At 40.9% G+C, this 22883-nt stretch overlaps 1 protein-coding gene across 1 annotated transcript in view; it reads left to right on the top strand.

Moving 5' to 3' along the window:
- Positions 1–17659: 17659 nt before the first annotated feature.
- MICAL3 (microtubule associated monooxygenase, calponin and LIM domain containing 3) overlaps positions 17660–22883 on the top strand; it is a 209342-nt gene continuing 204118 nt past the window's right edge. Inside the window, exon 1 of the mRNA XM_087935087.1 lies at positions 17660–17937. The gene's annotated coding sequence lies outside the window, so the exon portion shown is untranslated. The remainder of the gene's footprint in view (positions 17938–22883) is intronic.

Raw genomic sequence — 22883 nt, 5'->3', positions numbered from 1 at the left:
ATGCATGATTTCCACCTTTACCTGTCCACCTGTTTTTAGCTGCTTTTATGTTGTTTTCTAGTTTTGCACACCACCCAGAATCTATTGGAACATTTTTAACATTTTAATTTATTTGTTTATCAAATTTAGGTACTCCCCATCCTCTCAGTGACTCATACATTGATATGGAAACCTGGGCCATACATTGAATACAGAAACCAACATCTGTTGGTCAACTGAAATCAGACTGATCTAGGTCTCCAAATCAGGGATTCATTTTAAAACCTATCTGAACCTGTTTCTCCCACCACCCAAAGCCGAATTTGCCAGCACCCAGACAACACCCAGGGACAGGAGGAAGAGGATGTTTCCATCCCAGCCTAAACTAGCTCAAAGGTTACCTGACTGCACTACAGCCAGTGATGCTTAATGAAGTACCTCAGATTGTTCCGTGGCAAAACCTGTATCAGTTTAGGTGGCTAAACATTAGTTTAAGGCAGGTAGAGATAGGATTGGTTCATATTTGAATTGTGAATGAAGACAATATCACAAAGGCACAGTGGGAAAAATATTTCCTGGGAAATGTTTGTGTTTCAGTTAGATACAAATAAGGAATGTATCCAGGAGGCATATATTAACTCCCTGTTTTTCTTGAAGCCCTTTCAAAATGCAATATTTAAAGTCAGAGAATAATAGTGTTAATTGCATTACATTATATTTTATTTTAATCAGAATTCAGTCAAATATAGATTTTTGTCTGAGCTCTGCTCATTTTTCAGCTCCAGCCCTACTGATTTTGTCATGGATTTCCATACTACACAAAATTGGCAAGAAGCCTAACTTTAATCTGGATTTAAACCTTCCTTATATATTCAGAGGTATAAACTCTCTTGCACTTTTATCTATCTGACAGCATGGGTGAAGTTGCCTTGTAACTTATTTTTTAGTGTTCAGACTGGAAGAGCTTGAGGGCAATAACTCGGAGCAACTACAAAAGGGTTAATGAAAGCTTGCTTTGCAAAAGCTTGCAGTTTTCTGCAGTTGCTAGGAGACCTTGCCCAAATCTCCAGAGTGGATCGGCTAATTAAAGATCATCCTGGTGATGAAATGCTCCTGCCTTTGTATCCCATTGGCCAATGCAACTGTCATTCCAATTTCTACTTGAGGAATAGCTGAACTGATTTCGGAAACTGAATCTTAGGTGCAGATATATGTCTATAAATTATATATAAATTAAATACAGATAATATTGCAGCCACCTTTCTGAAATTAGGAAAACCTCAGGCTTCTGTCTGGTGAAACAGATGAATGTTGAAATATGTGGTGATAGAAGGATACTAGAGTTCAGTAAATGTAACAGATACAGGGTGAATTGGACCATCTACATTTGTAAAAGTAATCTTTTGTATTTACTTACGTAAAAGCTGTTGCAAACAAGAAATTGTTAGATAATTTCTGAAAGTGATTTTAATTTCAAAACCATTTTTTTATTTTGAAGCTACACATTAGATGCATAGTCTTTCTTAGGTTACTGTGTGCTTCTCTGGGATTAAATTAATAGAATTCATAATAGAAATGTATTGGAATCAATTTTTCACTACAAAACTTTTGTGGGGGGGGGTTTGTATTGGCTAGATCACTCTTGCTGGGGAATTCTGGGAGTTGAAATCCACACATCTTAAAGTTGCCAAGGTTGAGAAACACTGGGCTAGATCTTTTTCATCTCAAAAAGTCCTAGAGATGTCAAAAGCAGGAATTTGATGTCTACTTAATTGTTCTGGACAGTTACCTCTCAACACTGGAAAAGCAGAAGGAAGTCAGACAGTATTTAAAAAATGATCTTGATTATCTTCCTCACCCATTCACGTGTGACACCTGAACTCAGAGGCATGAGTTTTAACTTCAGGTAGGCAAGACTATATTCAATGTGAAGATAGCACTTTTCAGAAAAATTGGACTAAAATAGCTTTTGTTCCTTTTTTGCTTGCAAGAAAGATTTTACTTGCCATTGAGTTTAGTGTACCAGTTGATTGTCTGCTTATTTTGGCTCACACTTTTTTCATTGATGAATGGATTAATATTTGGTCTAGGTTAAGGTTGGGGTTATTGATCAATGGTGGACAATTACCTCTGTGAATTTATGTACTTACACCATAACTGCAAGGATGTTGCACCAATCCTTTTCATCTGTGGCAAGCACCAACTTTTCCAATCTGAGAATTCCACCCTAGAAGTGAGCAAAGAAGGGAACAAAACCCTTAAAATGTTTAAAAACCCATCTTTGCGTGCTTAAGGACTAGAAACTTTCGAGAACTAAAAATGGAAGGGTGAGATTCTTAATTGAAAGTCCAAAACCCAGCCTGAGGGCTGCAGCTTGCTTGCTCTTTGTGACTTGCGTGAAATTGGAGAAGGTGCAAGAGAAAAGTTGGCAGGTCATCTGGGGACCACCAACTCCTAGGAACATTGCTCTGAATAATCTAGAGGTGTTGACTCCTTTCTGGAACACCTCCAGGGCTCCTGTTCAATGGCTCCACACTCCCAAAGACAAGAAACACTTAACATTCCTATTTGTACATTGGTTCTCTTTTATCAACGAGCCCTAAATGGGTTCCCTTATGAGACAGCTGCATTGTGTTGCAGTAGCCCTGAGCACATGTTGAAGTGTGGCTGCCATTAATAGCATTAGTGCAAACTGATCTGCAAACTGATGCAGAGGTCCTGAACTAAAATGAAATGTATGATGAATAATGAAAGCAGACTGTTTTTGCAAAGCTGTGGTGCTTGGACTATCATAGCTGTCATTATATATTTTTACTTACATATTCTATATGTATATTTTTACTTACATATTGGCAAAAACAATCAGAAAATAAAATACAAGCTGAATAGTCAAGACCTTGTTGATGATCCAAACTCTGTCAAGGACCTTGGAGTTACTCATCTCTAATGATCTAAGTGTGAGAGCCCACTACATAGCCAAAAAGGCATTAAGAGTTGTTAACCTAATCCTGCGTAGCATTTTCTCTGGTAATATCACACTACTAACTAGAGCATACAAATCATTTGCTAGACCAATATTTGAATACAACTCATCAGTCTGGAACCCACATTACGTATCTGATATTAACACAGTTGAGAAAGTTCAGAAATATTTCACAAGAAGAGTTCTCCACTCCTCTACTCATTGCAGAATACCTTATGCCAACAGACTTGAAATTCTAGACCTAGAAAACCTAGAACTATGCCGTCTTCAGTCCAATCTTAGTATATAAAATCATACATTGTGATGTCTTACCTATCAATCAATACTTCAGCTTCAACCATAACAATACAAGAGTACACAATAGATACAAACTCAAAGTTAATTGCACCAAACTTGATTGCAGGAAATGCGACTTCAGCAACAGAGTGGTCAATGTCTGGAATACTCTACCTGATTCTGTGATTTCTTCCCCAAACCCCAAAAACTTTAATCTTAGACTGTCTACTATTGATCTCATCCCTTTCCTAAGAGGTCTGTAGGGGCGTATGCATAAGCGAACCAACATGCCTACTGTCCCTGTCCTATTGTTTCTTTTTATTTTTCTTATATGTATCCATTTCATGTATTCATAACTATGTTTATACTTGTATCTACTATCTTGTAAGTGATTGACAAATCAAATCAATAAAAATAAATTATGATACCATCCATTGGCTGAAAGGTATGTCACTGCTTTGGCAATTTTGTATGTGTGTACAATTATCCTCTTCACATTGGACAGACCGGGCCGAAGCCACGCTGGCCTGATGTCTCCTCTTCACACTGGGTAGACTAGGCTGAAGCCACGCTGGCCCGATGTTTCCTCTTCGCACTGGGTAGACCAAGCCGCAGCGATGCAGGCTGGCCCCTTATATTTTCCAGGACAGCCCAGATCCAATGACATCACGGGCTGGATCTGGCCTGTGTTTGACACCCCTGATTTAGGAGTTCTATGGATGTAGGCAAAGCGGGGGGCAGAGTTAAATGTGGCATCATCTTAGAGTCCTTGTGTTGCCATAAATAATCCAAGTCCATCCCTCCTTGAATTCCGTTGACCCTTATCTAGGGCCAATTTAGTGGTGACCATTAATTCGCTAGATTCCTGTGTATAGCCTTGAAAATAATAAATGTTCTGTGCTGCAACTTAATGATCCTTTGCACCTGACAATTCCCCTTCAAGTGGCAAGTCTTCTCTCCAAGAAATTATGCTTATGGCTCTTTTACTTTCTTTAAGCATCGGTTAGCGGCAATAGGTCAGACACGAAGGTTTTATCATGTCTGACGTTGCCATTTCACTGCTTTTCATAAACTTCACTGAGGACTGTTCTGTTTGGGGGGTCATATAATCACCATTTGTGACTTTCTCAGCTGACTTCCAACAAGAAAAGTCAATGGGGGAAACTGGATTTGTTTAACAACTGTGCGATTCACTTAACAATTGCAGTGATTCATTTAAGTATGACCAAAAAAGATTGTAAAATCGGATATGACTCACTTAACAACAATTTTGCTGAATAATGGAAGTTCCGGTTCCAGTTGTGGTCGTAAGTTGAGGACTATCTACATCATGCTTCTGGATGAAAAAACCATCCTTGGAAGAAGACAACCAATATAAGGCAATCAAACAGTCAGACACAGTTTCCGTTCCACCCACCACCCACCATGGTAAGATAGCAGTGGTGGGATGGCTGTAGCATCAGTAGGACAATCACATGTCTGAAATGGTATTTTGTGATGGCGAAACTATGGCAGAGCCATTCATGCCAGCAAACTTACCTCACTGCGCATGAGCATGCCTCACAGCTGATTTTTCAGCCAGTTTGAGACCCTTTTCGGCCTCCCAGAAGCTTGAGGAAGACTTCTGCAGTCTTCTGCAGGCTTTGCAGGCTGAAAACTAGGCCCATTTCTTCACTTCCTGTTTCTCTAAAAATACCAGAAGTGACGAAATGGGCCTAGTTTTTGGCCTGCAGAAGCCTTCCTCAAGCCTCTGGGAGGCCAAAAAAGGCCTCAAACCGGCCGAAAAACAGCTGTGAGGTGCAGTGCAGGTAAGGGGGCAGCGGGGGTGGATGGTGATTGCGCATGCATGTGTAGGGGGCGTGGGGGGGGCACGCATTGCCTTCTTGGTGCTGGCATGCGAGCGCAAGCGTGCAAGAGTGCACACAATTTTTGGCACAGGAACCCCAAAAGGTTGGCCACCACTGGTATAGGGTGTCCTGCTTGAGTAGGGGTTGGGCTAGAAGACCTCCAATGTCCCTTCTAGCTCTACTCTGATTGATTGATTGATTGATTGATTACTTTGTGAGCTTGTGATACAGTTCCTGAGCCAGAACTCATCCAGATAACCACAAGCTCAAATCTGATTCCACGTTTAGAGCCAGAAAGCAGCAGATGGAGGACTTCCTGAGAAAACCCTGGTTTTGAATTGGGGGAAGCTGGGAATTTCTTCCGTTAAGTCTTATCTGAGCTGGTGTTGGACACCCTTTGAATATAGCTTCGCATTATATTTCTGGTACTGGCAGAGGAGAATATTTGTTCTTCAGGGTTGAAATGAGAGGTCCTTGGTGTTCTCTAAGCTTGGCTGTTTTCTTGTAGACTACCCAAACTTGACAGTAATACACTGCAACGATGGTCACCTTGTTTGGTTAATGAAATGTCCGCAAAACTACAACCAAGCTCAGACACCATCTCATTCCTGGTGTTATTTTGCAGCCAATGTTCAGTTCTTTGCTATGAAATGAAGACTAGGAGTATTTCCTGACCTCATGAACTTGGCCTATTCCTTTTTGATCCTAGACTTTATTTATAGTTTTGCCTTTGCCAGCTGGATTTATAACCTTGTACGTGATAATAGTTGATTCCAGCTTCAGGAATCCAATCTGCAAGCATTTTTCTTTCTTTGTCCATCTTTCCCACAAGGTCAGAAGCTCTCAAGCTTTGTACTATTGTGACCTCTTGAGATAAGCAATGAATTTGTGCAACATCCCCCGCCCCCAAAATAAAATGAATATTTTTAAGGTTGAACCCAAAATATCCCTCTAATCTTTTATCATCAAATTTCAATCTAAAGTATATAACTCAGCATGTCAATTTACATCTTACAAAGTAGAGATTGTTAAACAATAAAATACAAGGACAGAATCTAATGCAAATTAAGGTAGCCACAGATTAAAATCAAAGTCATCCAAATAGTGTTTTAAAAGTATAAGAAACATTGTTTTGTTGTTGGTGAATGTGGAATTTAGAAGCCTAAAAAAATGAAGATTGTTCACTTGCATGAAAAAAAATTCCAATTTGCTTTTCATACATCATTATAAGCTAGGCATCTGTCCCAATATGCCTGTTGGTGAAGCTTAATATAATATGTAATTTGGGCTTCAGTTAGTAGAAACCAGAGAACAAAAGCACACTTCATTTTGATGTTTGCTAATTGCTTTGCCCCTTGGTTGTTTTCTGTGCTGACAAAGCCAGAATTCTATGTTCATAGAATGGTCTAAGTTTGTTTTTCTAAGTCTCAGACAACATGTTGGCCATCTAAAACTAAACTAAAACACTGGTTAATATTTAGAACTGTGTGCAAATGAAGTTAGTATACAAATCCACATGAGTGTCTGTGTGACAGAATTTCACAATAGGGATTTCATTACTGAAAAAGCTTCTGCCTTGAATTCTCCACATAACTTCATGTGGTGATGTGCTTGTGGATACAAGCTTTATACAATTGTATCACGGAACAACTAATATAGATCGACATGGCTTTCTACTCCAGATTTGGGAAATGTAATGTAAGCATTTTCAATAAATAATAACAGGCAGAAAAGAAACTTCAGAATCAAGCAGAATATTATTTTCTACTTTGTGTTGTATTATAATAATACAAGAGTGGGGGAACCTTGACAATACAGTAATACATTGAAAATAGGGAAAAGGAGTATGTGATAAATTCTTTTCCTGACTCTTATTTTTTATTCAAAATTCATTTTTTTTTCCACTTGATATGAAAATACACATTTTTTTTCTTGCTGGAGCAGAGATGGGTAGCATACAGTTGGTAGGGAAATGGAGAAATGTAGACATCTACACCAATAGACATCATAATTGTCTGTTCCATTGCTGTTTGTGCTCTTGTATCTAGTTTTTTTAACTGGAGCAGGAGAATGCTAGCAAGTACAACACAATGCTTGGGAGTTTGACTCTTAGTGAGTCTGGTTGTGATAACAGATGCTAGGGATATTAAAGAGCTGAATCTTTTTTTCCCTCTGATAATATGCAGAATAACTTCAATGAAGGCTTTTTCAGATTTTAGCAAAATCTAAGACTCCTGAAGCTGAGGCATGGGTGTGTGTGTGTGTGGTGGGGGAGAAGGACAATGCAGCAACATCCTATTGATAGTCCTCAACTTACAACCAGTTATTTAGTTTCCAGTCGAAGATAAAATGGCACTGAAAAAAATGACTTAGAACCAGAGGTGGTATTCAGCAGGTTCTGAACAGTTCTGGGGAGCTGGTAGCCAAATTTTTGAGTAGTTCAGAGAATTGGCATATACCACCTCTGACTGGCCCCGCTCCCATCTATTCTCTGCCTCTGGAGTCCCAGCTGATTGGCTGGGTCTTCTTTTAATGCCCTGCACAGGAGAACAGAGCTGGAAAGCAGGTTAGTGAGGTGGAGAGGGAATGGGATTTTACAGTAACCTTCCCCTGCCACGCCCCCCAAGCCACTCCCACCAAGCCATGTCCACAGAATCGGTGATAAAAAAAAATTGAATCCCACCACTGCTTATAACCATTTTTCACTCTTACAAATGTTGCAGCATCCCCATGGTCACGTGATCAAAATTTGGACCCTTGGTAACTGGCATGTATTTATGTTAATTCCAGCATCCTGGGATCATCACCATTTGTGACCTTCCCAGAGCAAAGTCAATGGGGAAACCCAGATTAGCTTAATGACCGCCTCCTTAACAACTGGCAGTGAGTCGCTTAACAACTGTGGCAAAAACGGACATAAAATGGAGTGCAACTCACTTAACATCTGTTTCAATGGAAATTTAGGACTCAGTTGTGGTTTTCAGTCACCTGTATAGAGGTGGCTATTGAATTTGCCTTCCAGGAATAAGACTTTTCAGATTGGCCCCATCGGTGCAGGTGGAGGTAAAAATATTGCCAGCATCTCTGAATTGCATAGCAATGTAACAAATATTGTTTTTATTCTGCCTGCTTCTTCCTTACACATCTTTAAGAATGAACAAGATCCTCCCCCTCCCAACATTGGAAAGGGGAGGAGATCCCCACAGGTGAGGAGGTAATTAGGAAAATATTAAAATGTGCAGAGATGAATAGAATAACACTAGCAATTAAGGAGAAAAAGCAACCTGAGTACTGTATGGCATAGAAAACCATTTTATCAATGGTTAGAGAATAAAAAAGGAAGATGGAAATCAAGAAAAATAAAGGAGAATAGAAAATAAGATAAGATATATACATAAGATGATAATTGTTAATATACTTATGATAAGAATAATGAGATGTAATGTTAATAAGGTATTATCACCAGAAGAGTTGTAAATGTTTAGCTGTTTGATGTATTTTAATCCTATGTTTAGAGAAACAATATGTGAATGTTTTAAATGGTGAAAAATGTAGCACAAAGACATTTGTGACGAGACGACACACTGCTTGAGGAAAAAATGGTATGTCTGTATTTTTGAAACTGAAAAATAAGATTATATATAAAAAAAGAATGAACAAGATCTTGTTGCTATCCTTTAACAGAGAGGCATTATTGAAAACAACATCAACATGGAAAACCCTGGGAATTCCGTCGAGCCAGTTATGGATCCCATAAGAATTCTTCTCTTCTCTTCTCTTCTCTTTAGGTCATTTGTCTGCTTGACAGAGTTGATAGCCTTTGAATTTTATGCGGTAATGACAAAATATTTGTGCAGTTGTATGGCATGGGAGAAAAAAGGCACCAAGGAAAGCAAAGCTTGTCTGATATATTTTAGAAACTTTTTAGCTGCAAATCATTGTTAATTGTAAGCAGAGATGGTTTAATCTCTCTGCCTCCCTTCAGTCCAAAACATGTTTGGTTCAGCTGTTAGCCATTCATTCATCCTCCCTGCACACCAGACTTTCATGCACATCTTGATATGATCCTAAAAGCATTCATTCCATCACTGGGACAATATGAATGATGTAACTCAGAAATATAACTAGCTTTAGGAGAAAGGGAAGGCTTGAAAATGGTAGTGAGGAAGAAGTCAGTATGAATTGACAGCATTTGAAGGAAACAGGGATAATTTTTATTTTGACTGGCAGTTGTTTCTATTCATTAACCAAAGATACGTGAAAAAGGAAAAGGGAAAAAATGTTATATTAATTTTTACCTTTGTAAAGTGCCCAGAGGTATGGAAATGATGGCCAGCTAGAGACAAGTACTGTAGTTCTCAACTTACAACCATAATTGAGTCCAAAATGTATGTTGCTAAGAGATATTTTGTCAAGTGAGTTTTGCCTCAGGTTATGACTTCTCTTGCCGTAGCTATTAATGGAATAATTGGAGAGGGTAAGTTAGTAACCCGATTGTTAAGTGAATGCGGCTTCCCCAATGACTTTGTTTATCAGAAGGTCACAAAAGGGGATCACATGACCCCAGGACACTGCAACCATCATAAATAAAAAACAAGTTGCTAAACATCTCAATTTTCTGTTCTATATTTTTATTGTTTACATATATAAATGTCGAACACAATGGGACCATCCAGGCGTTTCTTTCACCATACATACTGAAGTAAAAAAACAGATAACATACATGCTATTTATGCAGTACTAGTTTTGTGCAATTATTTTCGACCAATATACTCATTTTGGTATATATACAGTATCACATTCTGGGTCTGCTTATCCTAGTTATTTTATTAGCATCTGAATTTTGATCATGTGACCATGGGGATGTCATGAAAAATGTCATAAATCACTTTTTCACTGTCATTTTAACTTTGACCGGTCATTTAATGAACTGATGTAAGTTGAAGACGATAGATAGATAGATAGATGGATGGATGGATGGATGGATGGATGGATGGATGGATGGATGGATGGATGGATGGATAGATAGATAGATAGATGAAGGATGGATGCCTGGGTGGGTTTCTATCGGTTCTGTCCACCTCTGTAGAACCGGTAGCTCTGAAGAGCAGCTGTCATAGAACCGGTTCTATGTCTGCTGATGTTTTTGCTCACCTGCCCACCTGGGCTCTTACCTGACCTTTATTTCCTGATATTTTCAACTTCAGCTGCCATGAGAGGCACAGCTGCAGTTAAAAAAGCAGGAAAAAAGGCTTTTTGAAAGGCTGCTTGTCTGCACGTGGCATGCTGATGACGAGTTACAGGCGTACGCAGGCAGGGAAGCACATCGTAAATCACCAAACCTCATAAATGACCGAAGTGGTAGTTAACCCTGTCGGTTCCCACCCCTGGCTGGCTGGATGGATGGATGGATGGATGGATGGATGGATGGATGGATGGATAGATGGGTGGATGGATAGATAGATAGATAGATAGATAGATAGATAGATAGATAGATAGATAGATATCTTTATTTTAATGCAAACACTATTCCCCTTTGGCCATTGATGGATTTACAGCAAAGATTTTTTGAGAAATTAAGCCAGCTGAGTAATTGTATATTAGCCATATTAGTCTATGATGGCATAGAACAAATCAGAAGGAGGATGGCTATGCCTTTTCTAACTATTGGTAATAATGTTTTATTAAAAGGCATAAACTATTGTGCACTGTACAGGTAGTCCTCGCGTTATGACTGTAATTGATCCTGGCAATTGCAGCTGTAAATTATGACCCAACCCTATTTTGCAACTTTTTTATGCAGAAGTTGTTCACCTACCTCCCTTTTTTGGCTATGCGCCAGTTTTTTCCCCCAGAAATCAGAATTAAATGCAGGTTTCTGGCAAAAATGTCACAAATCACAGTCATATGATTGTGGGGCATTGCAAACAGCTGTAAATGCAGGGTGGTTGTTGAGCACCTAAAATGCTGTCATGTGGCTGCATCGGGGAGGAGAGCAGGCAAGGGGAGGAGAGCAGGCAAGGTGATAGCAAAACATCAAAACTGGGTCATAAATAGCTTTGGAGGAAGGTGTCTGAATGGTGTCTAAGTGAGGATTACCTGTAGCTCCCTTGATCACAGTTACAGCATGGGTAGACAAATGTTGACAGCATAGACTTGAGAAGGATAGCATACAGTTACAGAGATACAGTTATAACTGCAGAAGAAAAATAATAATATGCAATTGAGAAGGAGGAAATTCTTGGCTCTACAGGTGTCAACAGCTTCTGAGGAATCCGTTTATTAAAACACGTTACCTGCCTTTCAGTGCAATCCTAATCCCCAAAACTGGGCATAAAATGCCGTTTAAAACCATAACAACTGTAAAAGCAGGAAAGCCAAAGACGTAAGCAGTATAGTTCAACTATAGTTAAGCATTATGTCTGAAGATAAACTGACTCCATAGATCAGTCATAACCCATATAAAACTGTAATTTGAAGTTAGTTTGTAAATCGTAATTGCTCTGACCAAAATTAATCAGCATATTTGAACTAACCCACACTTATGGAGACACCTTCTTTGCTTGTACATTCCTAAAGAAAGTTTTGCTGGTGGTTTATTATATGAATGCTTCTGGATAGAATTTATAATGTCTAGCTTAATGAAAAGAAGGATTAGGGGTGACATGAAAGTAGTGTTCCAAGATCTAAGGGGTGCTATCAAGAAGAAGGAGTTGACGTTCTCCAAGATAGGACAAGAAGCAATGGATGGAAGCTAATCCAGGAGGGAACTAACTTAGAACTAAGGAGAAATTTCCTGACAGAACAATTAATCAATGGAACATCATGTCTCCAGAAGTTGTGAATGTTCCAACAGTGGAAGTTTTAAAGAAGCGATTGGATAACAATTTTTCTGAAATGGTATAGAGCCATGATGGTGAACCTATGGCATGAGTGCCACAGGTAGCACGCAGAGCCATTTGTGCAGGCATGCAAGCCCCAGCCAAACTTACTTGCACTGCGTATACGCGCGCCTCCCAGCTGATTTTTGGGCCGTTTGAGGAGTTTTCTGGCCTCCCAGAGGCTCGAAGGAAGCCTCTGCGGCCTTTGGAGGCCGAAAAACAGGCACGTTTGTCACTTCCTGTATTTCCGGAAATACCAGAAGTGACAAAACGGGCCCAGTGCAGGTAAGGGGGTGGTGGGGAGAATCATGCACGCATGCACAGGAGACGTGGGGGGGGCGTGTGCATTGCCTTCTGGGTGCTGGCACATAAGCGTGTGCACGCGTGAGCACAATTTTTGGCACAGGAGCCTAAAAAGGTTAGCCACCACTGGTATACAGTTTCCCGCCTGAGCAGACGGGGTTGGACTAGAAGACCTCCAAGGTCCCTTCCAACTCTGTTATTCTATATTCTGTAATTCAAACCTTCAGTGGCCTAGAAAGATTCTCTTTTCATCCAAGCTTTCTTTCAAATCACTCTCCCTGCTTCCTACAAGCTCAGTTAGAACTAGGATTCCTCCTTTAATGGAAGGGGTCGTAGAATCTATTTTGCTTCACGATTGTTTCATTCACTTTTTAGGGGAACTAGCAGCTTTGGCAGGGACTCCCACCCAGGAAAGCCCCGTCCAAGTATTATAAATAAAAGAAATAAACATGGATTGCTTTCTCAGCCTCAGCAGTGAGCATTTGAGGGATTCTTGCCGCTCCATCAGATACGGCAACCTTTTGCACAGGGAGCTGTGATGATGAGGTGGCTGATGAGAATGGCGCCTGCCATTAGCTGCTGTCATGTTAATGTCCTCCTTGTGACTGATGGAGCACCCAAGGCCTCTCATCTCATTAACTTGCTCCGGCAAGATGTGGAAACTGCCAAGAAGGCTGGACATGGCATGCTGCAGGCGGGAAGTAGCCGCAAGTGATTCACCCCTGCAGAAAAATCAGGTGAATTTTTATAGGGCCAAAAGGCTGAAAGGGCCATTTCTACACTGAATTGTAAGTCGAGGATTTGTCTTGGAAGGTACACAGAGAAATCAGGTTTGTAGTCCTTGACTTACAATCATTCATTTAGTGATCGTTCAAAGTTACAAAGGCCTTGAAAAAAGTGACTTATGAGCATTTTTCACACTTATGAGCCCGGGTGGTGCAGTGGTTAGAATCAGTGGTGAGATTCAAAAATGTTTACTACTGCTTCTGTGGGCATGGCTTGGTGGGTGTGGCCTGTCTTGGTGGGCGGGGCTTGGTGGGCAGGGCAGGGGAAGGATACTGTAAAATCTCCATTCCCTCCCCACTCCTGGGTTAAGGTTACCACCGCTTCTCCAAACTACTCAAAATTTCCACTACCGGTTCTCCAGAACTGATCAGAATCTGCTGAATACCACATCTGGTTAGAATGCAGTACTGCAGGCTACTTCTGCTGATCACTTGCTGCCAGCAGTTTGGCAGATCGAATCTCACCAGGCTCCAAGTTGGCTCAGCCTTCCATCCTTCCGAGTTCAGTAAAATGAGGACCCAGATTGTTGGGGACAATATGTAAATCATTTAGAGAGGGCTGTAAAGCACTATGAAGCAGTATATAAGTCTAACATCCTCACAGTCATGTGATCAAACTTGGGATGCTTGGCAACTGGTTCACATTTATAACCTATATACAACTGCTGTGATTGACTACACAACTGGCAAGAAAGGTCATAAATGGGACAAAACTCCCTTAACAACTGTCTTGCTTAGCAACATAAATTTTTGGCTCAATTGTGGTCATAAGTCTAGGACTACCTGTATGGTGTTAGGTGTCTCAACCATCTATTTATAATGTTGACACATACCTTTGTTTAGGCATACAAGATAATCCTCAACTTACGACTGGTTGGTTAGCGACTATTTGAAGTTACAACAGAACCAAAAAAATGGGACTGATGACCCAGATTCAAAGTGTCAACACCTCTACACTTTAGTCACATGATTGCATTTTTGACACTTGGCAACTAGCTCACATTTACGGCCATTTGCCACCTCCCACAGTCACGTGATTGTAATTTACAATGTTCTGTGCTGGCATTTACTTCTGTTTCCAGCAAAAAAAAAAGGAAATTGTTCCATCAAGCAAATCCCAAATATTATAGACTCTAATTGCTGTCATTTTGGATTAGACTTGGATGCTCTGTTGCAACCTAACCATTAAATTGTACATTGAATGACCAATTAATTTTTAAAAAGTAAATTATTACTGAGTCCCTACAACAGGGTTGCTCAGATTAAGGATGCCAGGCAGATTCTCTGACAATAAAACTTCCAGGCAATCTTGTGCAAATTATCTCTTTTTCCATCTTAAGGATAAAATGTCTGTAGAAAAACGTGAAAGACTAGTCTTTGATTTATGATCATTCATTTAAAGACTGTTCAAAATCAGATGATCAAAATTCAGGCATCTTATTTACGATGGTTGCAGCCTCCTGGGCTCATATGATTGCCATTTACAAGCTTCCCCAGCAGTTTGTGACAAGCAAAGTCAAGGAAGAAAATAGGATTTGTTTAATAACCATGTAGTTTGTTTAACAACCACAGCAAAAAAAAAAGGATTAAATTGGCACAAATCAATGACTGCATCGCAGCAGTGGACATTCTGGTCCCAATTGTGGCAGTACATTGTGGACTACTTATAATGAAGCCAGACAACATAAATTGCACTTTAGATCAGTGGTTGCCAAACGGTGGCCCGGGGACGACTGGTGGTCCACGAGAAAATTTTGGTGGTCCGCAGAAAAATGTCCCCCACCCCCCAAGCAATTTATCCAGGCTACGTGGGAACACAAGGCTGCGACGCCCACATGGCCTGCCCACCTGCGACTCCCACCCTTCAGCTGAGCACAAACCTTACCTTGAGTAGAGCCATGCGAGCTGGACCTGGAAGGTAAGACCAATGGCAGGGGAGGGAAATCCGTCAGTCAAAATTCATTAGTGGTCTGCAGGATTTAAAATTATTGGTTTGGTGGTCCCTGAGGTCCAAAAGTTGGCAACCCCTGCTTTAGATAATTAAAAGTTCTATTTAAGCAAATGTTGGAGTTTTTTTTCTGGCCACTGAGATCTATGAACTATACAAATGTATAGCAACTTGCAGCTGAAGAGATATTGATTCACCCTGGAAAACATTGCTTTCTAATAACTTTCAAGTGTCCAGAATCATTCTCCATGCATATTTTTCCCAATATAGTCTGCAAAGCAGCTTCAAAAATGTTCTGTTATTTCACTGAGAAGGCTCCCCGGGGATTAGAGTCATTCAGAGGATTAATGAATATAAAACAAAAGTTTTAAAAATCCATGGTCAGACAAGATTTCAGAAAACTGGTAAGAACGAAGTCTTACTCAAGCTGAGAAAAGCTTGATGCTTTTAAAGGAAAATTTATAAAATTTATATCAACTGCATTCAGGCTCATCAACAACAAACTCTGTTAAATAAGTACTTCTAATAAGGATTTCTTCTTATCCGACAAAATTTATTTTCATGATAATTGCACCATTTATTTTCATCTCCAGTGTTGCTGTTTGCTTGGAATTGTGGCTTATATGAATTCATCCATTGCTGTTTATTTAATAAATCATAGTTAAACAAATCATGGATTAGTATGAGGTCTGAATCTATCCGAAACTATCTAACTAAGACTGCTTAGTAAAAATCACCTTGGATAAGGTGAGCACTTTCGAAACTGGAATTTAGTTATCTCCAAACTGACATTCTTAAATATTTTTCAATTTCTAGAATTCTCTGTTAGCAAAAACAGTTTTATTAGCAGAGGTTTTGCTACTAATAGTAAGTTCATTGCCTGATATATTGAATTGTAATAAGCTTCACCATATATTAATCTCTGATTATCATATTGTTGAACAAAGACCAGTAAAAAATAGTTGGCAGCCAAAATGTCTATGGAAATTCTCAAACATCTAGATCATAGTTGTCCCAATGGTGCTTTTTCCAAAAGGCAACTGGACTTTCTTGGTTTTTTTCTCCCTTCGAAACATTTCACTTCTCATCCAAAAAGTTTCTTCAGTTCTGAAAAGCGAAACATTTCCAAAAGGAAAAATAAAAGACCAAGAAAATCCAGTTGCAAAAAAGCACGTTTGAGACAGTTGGCAGCCTAAAATGTTTATGTGTGTGTGTGTTCGTGTAAAACATAAACACATTTATGGAATAAGCATTAGAGTAGTCCTTGAGTTATGACCAAGATTGATTCCAATATTTATGTTGCTAAGTGAAACATTTGTTATATGAGTTTTGCCCCATTTTACAACTTTTCTTGCCCAAGTTGTTAAGTGAATGATTGTATTAAGTTAGTAACATGGTTGTTAAGTGAATCTGGCTTCCCCATTGACTTTGCTTGTCAGAAGGTTGCAAAAGCTGATCACACGACTCCTGGACACTGCAACCATTATAAATATGAACTCGTTGGCCAGCATTTGAATTTTGATCACGTGACCATGGGGATGTTGCAATGGTGATAAAAACGGTCATAAGCTACTTTTTCAGTGCTGTTGTAAAGTTGAACGGTCACTAAATGAATGAACTATTGTAAGTCAAGGACTACCCATATACAATTATAGTGGCCTGGTGGTCACCTGGTGGCCTGGTGAAAAACTGGCATCTCTCCTTGCCTTAATATCCCAAATCTGGACCAAAAGAATGACTTTCGTCGCGAGACCTTTCGATTAGAAACCTACTGCATAAATTACTGAGTCTTTCACTCTTTGGCATCTTTCTAGGATTTAAAAGAAAGGCAGGTGATGAGAATAATGACTAATCTCATTTCAGATTACTGTAGAGTAAAAGAGTTTTACTTTCTTAATCTGGCAGGACCCTGTTAAAGGGTGGGGGAGGGGGTATAAAGGAGAAACTATATTGGCACGCTTGTATAATGAGGGGAACACAATTCCCTGCTAAGCAGCTTATACAGCCAAGATGCAGTCAGCAATCCAAGCAGTCAAATTTATGAGCCAATATCTTTTGCCAATGGACAATGGGTTCTTCATTAGCGTGGAAATGGCCTAATTTCAAACATATTCAAATATTAGAGAGGTATGCAGAGAACTGCATTACTGTAGTCTGATGCTACTAAGGAATCTCACTACTGTCTGACACATGTACAAAAAAATAATTATGCATAAAATTATTCTTCTCTTATGGTGTTCCACCCCCCCCCCCTTGTCCTTCCTCTAAATTTTAGATTTTAGTCTTAGATGCTTCCATTGTAAACATACAGATGGTTCATTCAATGTAAATATACAGATGGTTTAAAATTTTCTTACTATAAGGAATTTTTGTGGTAGTTCTAAAACTACACAAAATAGGATAGTGGCAGGAAAAAAAATGGTGTTCTGAAAACTGACATTTAAAAAAAGGCATATATGAATGGAAACGTCTCTGGTAGCCTCTCCCCATAACATACGCTACACAAAATGTGTGTCCTACCTTTGCATCTGCATCATTCTGCCATAGGGACCACATACTGGTTGTCATGGCAACAGTGACGACCAGAAGCCTGCTGCATCATCACGCCATCTCCAGAAGACCCTAATAAGATGCTCACTGAAAGAGATGCGCATTGAAAATAGCTGATCGTTTTTACCTAAGTGTTCTGTTTCCTCCATTTCTCCAAACGGGATTGAAGAAAGGAAATAGCATCTGTAAGTTTTCCAAACCAAACCAAAATAATAATAAAAAAAGGAACTGTGCAGAGCTGGAGGCGCCAGAGAACAAAAAAAGGAATTTATGATGCTGGAGATTTACCAAGACAGAGGCTGTTAAAACTACAGTATGAGCATGTTAGTTAATGGCAAGGTTTTAACCAAGGAAAAGATGAAGAGGACAGCTTCATTTCTGTCCTGTGAGTAGATAGCCTTCTTTATATATGTTCTAATAGATGTTATTTGCCTTGTTGGAACGGAAATGTGGTTGTTTTTAACGTAGCAAAACAATTCAAATAATGCTCTTTGTTAACTGGCTCAAGGAAGATACTCCAAGGGATGGGTTGGGGCATATTATCAGTGTTGTCAACTAACTAAATATGCCTTGGAGATTGTTGCTTTAGAACTGGATCCCACGTTTCTGTTGTTCTGGCATAAATGTAAATGATGTTTTGGGGGCTTCGTTTTTTAAAAATCCACTTTTCAAGGTTTGGTTTTGCTGTTGTTCACATTTCAGTGCTTAATAGGGGGAAAAAACAATCCAGATTGAGGAAATCATCCAGGGATGTTCCCTCGTTCACATAAGCATGTATGATCCCTTAAAAGAGCAATTTACGCAAAAATACAAATTCCTGGAAGCTGGTAATCTAAATTACAATAGAGGGATAAATAAGAGTGAAATACTGGGAAGTACAGGGACAACAACAAATATGTAACATGGCAGATACATACAAATCTTATCCATGCAATCCTTTACATGCTTGTTTGATTTAAACTTCATTTCTATTGGAATCAGACCCTTAATATCTGCATTTTAGATAATAGCTCCAAAATTTAAGATCTGTATTACAAAGCAATAGGGAGTAAACACAGCAGTGTTTATATCCAGGTATATATGAATACAATTGTATTAAACATAATTTTACTACAGTATGACGGTGAAACATTGCAGATCTCTGTTCAGGGAGAGATGGTTTCAAAGTCTGTATGAAAGCAAAATTCTTCTGATGTGCGTGTAATTGTTAACTCATACCAGACAGGACAGGTTCCTCAGTTATGGAAGCTCATGAGTTGACTTTGAGCAAGTTGTTGACTCTCATCCGACCTTATTGTCAGGATTCCAGCAATTGCCCTTATCTCACAGGGTTACAGTGAAGGAAAAGATTACAGGAGAGATTGTTAGGTTTATTGTTAGGATGACCCTTGTTACAGCTTCAGCAACAGCTGAAAAACAAGAACCAGGTCCTGTTAAGAGTCCCTCTAAATTAAAACTATCTCCTTGTCAATGCAACCCCAGCAGGGTGACAAAATAAAGAATCCCATACTGTACCTGGAATAGTTATATAGGAGAGGGAATTTCAGCAAGTGTGGATCCCATGCTTGCCCTTCTGTTGCATCCAGCAGGAAAAGTCAAAGGCATTTTGTTAATTGGGAAGAATTAGTAGCTTCTTTTCCAACCCAGATTGAGAAGGTCACCTTGGCAATGGCAAACATTCTTCTCTGTTTGCGAGAGTTGCAAGTTTAGCTTGGGGAATGCAGAAGGGGTTGTACCCAGTGTCCCCTTTCATCACATCTCCCACCTTCTGTGGTGTTTCATTGAGCTAATGGTAGGTTGAGCCCTGAGATTTGACCACCCTAGGCTCCAGTGTCTCACATAGATGTCATTCCACATACACTTCCAGCTCCATTTAAATTGAAGATGCTAGAGACAAGAACTTCTACATGAGAAAAAAAAGTTCTTCATTAATTTTCTTTTTAGGACTGATTGATTGATCAATCAATCATGTTGAAGGTATAAATAGCTTTTCTCCAGGAAGATCTGTCCTCAACCTATCCCTTAAGGTCTTCCAAGGTGTACCCATCACCATGGTAATCTAGTCTATTCTCGTTGCCAGTTCTACTCTTCCCATTCCTTCCACTTTTCCCTCTTCAAGGACGTGTTAAGGGAATATGATTTTTATATCATGTGTCCAAAATATGATAATTTGAGGTTGATCATTTGAGATCATCCAGTGAAACTCTGGACTGATTTGTTCTACTGTCCATGGGGAAGGAGAGGAAAGGTTAGCTATCTATATACCATGTTTCTAATAAAATAAGGCCGGGTCTTTTTTTTTTTTGAGCCCCGAAAAAACGGCTAGGCCGTCTTTTCGAGGATGTTTTAATTTTCCTCCCATGCGCAGCCTGGTGGTAGTATGTGTGCATGTGTATTTACACCCTTATCAGTGAATGGCCGTGTTCCCACGACACCCACGCAGCCAACCACTTTCCACCCTGTGCATCGTGCCAGCTCAGCCTGTGAGGGTAGTTCTTGGTCCAGTGCATTGGCAAACCTGCAGAGCTCCATTAAGTGCCAAATTCGGCATGCCATGTGGACATGCTTGAGCTCGGATCAAGCTGCAGCACTCAGAACTGTTACTCAGGAGGCTGCTTTCTTAACCTGCCCTGCTGACTGTTGGGTCGCTTAGAGCCCCCAGCCAGCTTCCTGCCACTGCATGAGAGACAAAGGCAAGTGGGCTGCCTTTCTGGCATTCCCACCATGGCTGGTGCTCCGCCAGCTCCTCTTCCCCCAGTGCAAATACCAGCCGGCCGGTCTCATGCACCAATTTTGTCCTACCCTCCCGAACCTTCTGGGATTTTCCCAAGTTTTTCAGCCAGACCTTTTCAAAAGAATGTAGTTGCACCATTCAGGTGCGGTGGCCACGACCAACCTTCCCCGACTTCTTCCCTCAACAAGTTGTCTTCGGAAGTCCGGGGGTTGTTTTCCAACCCATGGACTCCAAGCTCGCAACAGGGCATGGAATCACCAAGGGCCAAGGCAGCCCCATCAAGCTTCGGGCGCTCCCAGAGATGCACCAGATACAGACTCTCTGCTTACAGAGCCGCTGCCGAAGTATACACAATGGTGCCTGCAGGTGCTTGGAAGGCCAAAAGTGCAGCCCAAGTGGGGGCTGCTCGCTGTTGCCCTGGGGCCCAGCAAAACTGGAATCTGCTGCCTGCCGCACGAACCCCAAGGAGCAGCCTTGCCCGTGCTTGCGGGAAAAGGAGCTGGCAGAGCACAGCTTCTCTTCCCCCGAGCGCAGGTGAGTCTGCTAATTGGGGTTTGCATGGTGGGCAGCGGATTCTGGCTCTGCAGGATGCAGGGGCAAAAGCATGCAGCCCTGGCTTGGGCGCCGCTGGGCTACGCTTTCAGCCTGCAAGGCATGGCCAGCAGGAGGAGGCGCCGCTGCTGTGTAAGATAAGAGCAGCTGGTGGTAGTGCTGGAAGCCAGGCTGAGCGGGGCAAGTGAGCTTGTGGTCCCTGAGAGGAGTGGGACATGTGGGCTGGGTTGTGTTGCCGCTGCACCCGCTTATGCCCAGAGCGAAGCGTTGGTCAAAGGTTGAGGCGCCAGCAGCAGGCTGGGTGGCTCACTCTTCTGCGGTCCTGCTGGTGGCATCTCTGCCAAGCCCTGCTCTGGCTGCCTGAGGGGACATGGATGGAGTCCATTTTAAAGTCAGCTCCCGCACCCTTGCCGGGGCTGTGGCAGGGGAGGGGGGAGCTGGTGCCCTTTGTGCAGATGGGAAAGCGGAAGCATCCACCTCTTGGTGTGGCCCCGTCTTTCCTGCACAAGAGCCCCTGGCAGCAAAGGTACTTGGTGGGAGTAGGAAGCTCTCTGAGCTCCGCCATGATTGGCCATTAGGAGTGGCTGGTGGAGAGGCATGGCTGCCTGCGGGGCACTCCTAACGGCAAGTTCCCCCCGCCCTTCCCCCCCATTTTGCATATTTTAAACTCAGCCTAAATTTGCAGGGAGGGGCTTAATTTAACCTTATGCCTAGAAAACATGCTGGGTCTTCCTACTGGGGGAGGCCGTATTGTTGGAGAAACACGGTATTATTAACCAACAATGGTTTTATTACTTTTTATACTTTAATAAAAGTTTCAGGCTAATTAACTCCATCTAAATCCATAGAATAAAGCTGGATTTTATTTGTTGGCAACCCTGCTTTATATTACTTATTTGTGTGTAGACAGTTCAAGAGTAGCCCTTAAGATCCACTGTTGTTCTGCTCTTCAGATGCCTCTGAAAAATGTCGATATGTCTTGAAATGAGCATTGTAACTTTTTAAAAGTTCCAAAAACCAAAGCAACTCTCCCAAACCTAGAAGGGGGGGAGAAAACCTCAGCTCTACTTACTGTCTGCCTGCTTTGCACCATATTTCTACTCCTTATGAATCTTATGCACTCGTAAAGTCAAAATACTGTCCATCTTTAACATGGCGCCAATGTATAATATAGCAGGAAAAAAGAAGAAGTACTTCTTGCCCAAACAGAATTTATAGTTTTCGAGGAAGGGAATTGCAGACCCTGACTGCCACCACCAAGAAGGCCCCGAGTATTTGTAAAATATAGAGCCTCAAAAACATCTAATTAAGCCAATTCACTTGGAATTAGGTACCCATCTGTTCAACACCTTGTGGAATCATGGAGCTTATGTAGCCTAACTTTTTGATTGGGGAATTTTCTTACTATTTAATCAGTCTGGCTGACCCTAAGCCAATGTTACTTTCTTTGTCGAAATTTAGTGCTTGTCCTTGTCTTTGGAATAAGCACTTGAGAATGATACTCAATGAGGTGGCATTAAACGTGGTTATTATAAAGCTGTTAAGTTGTGCTGTACTCCGCTGTCTAACAAGAAGTTTGGAGGGACCGAAGGAGTTTGAGAGGAGGAGGACAGAATCTTTCCCAACGAAGAGAGAACAGGGCTGATTTTGGACCCAGAAGGAAAACAAAAGCCCAGATAATCTTACCTAATCAAGTAACAAACTATCTACAAGAAAACAACCAAGCTTGGAAAGCAAGGGATTGGTTGGCTCAACTAGATGGACAAAGGGAAAGGTATACACACATCTCCTTACAGTGCTAATGGAAATCACGAGATGAAATTCTCTAAGCCCCATGAGCCAAAGCCACCCCCTCAGTGTTCAAGCAGCATAAAGACGTGTCTGTGTATGTGCTGGCATGGCCACAAGCCTAGCATGAAAGAATAATAGGCATTAGAAATGTACATGAATTATTTGTACATCTTGCCTATCCCCACAGAAACCACCCCAGGGTTACACTCTGCTGTCTCCTCCAGAGAATACAGCCCCCAGTAAACAAACACACA

The sequence above is a fragment of the Pseudonaja textilis genome, chromosome 5 (genome assembly GCF_049901715.1).
Source record: "Pseudonaja textilis isolate UNSWEBS1 chromosome 5, rPseTex1.2, whole genome shotgun sequence".
Classification (NCBI taxonomy): domain Eukaryota; kingdom Metazoa; phylum Chordata; class Lepidosauria; order Squamata; family Elapidae; genus Pseudonaja; species Pseudonaja textilis.
Note: the sequence above shows the minus strand (reverse complement) of the source record. Positions and strands in the feature narration are given on the sequence as shown.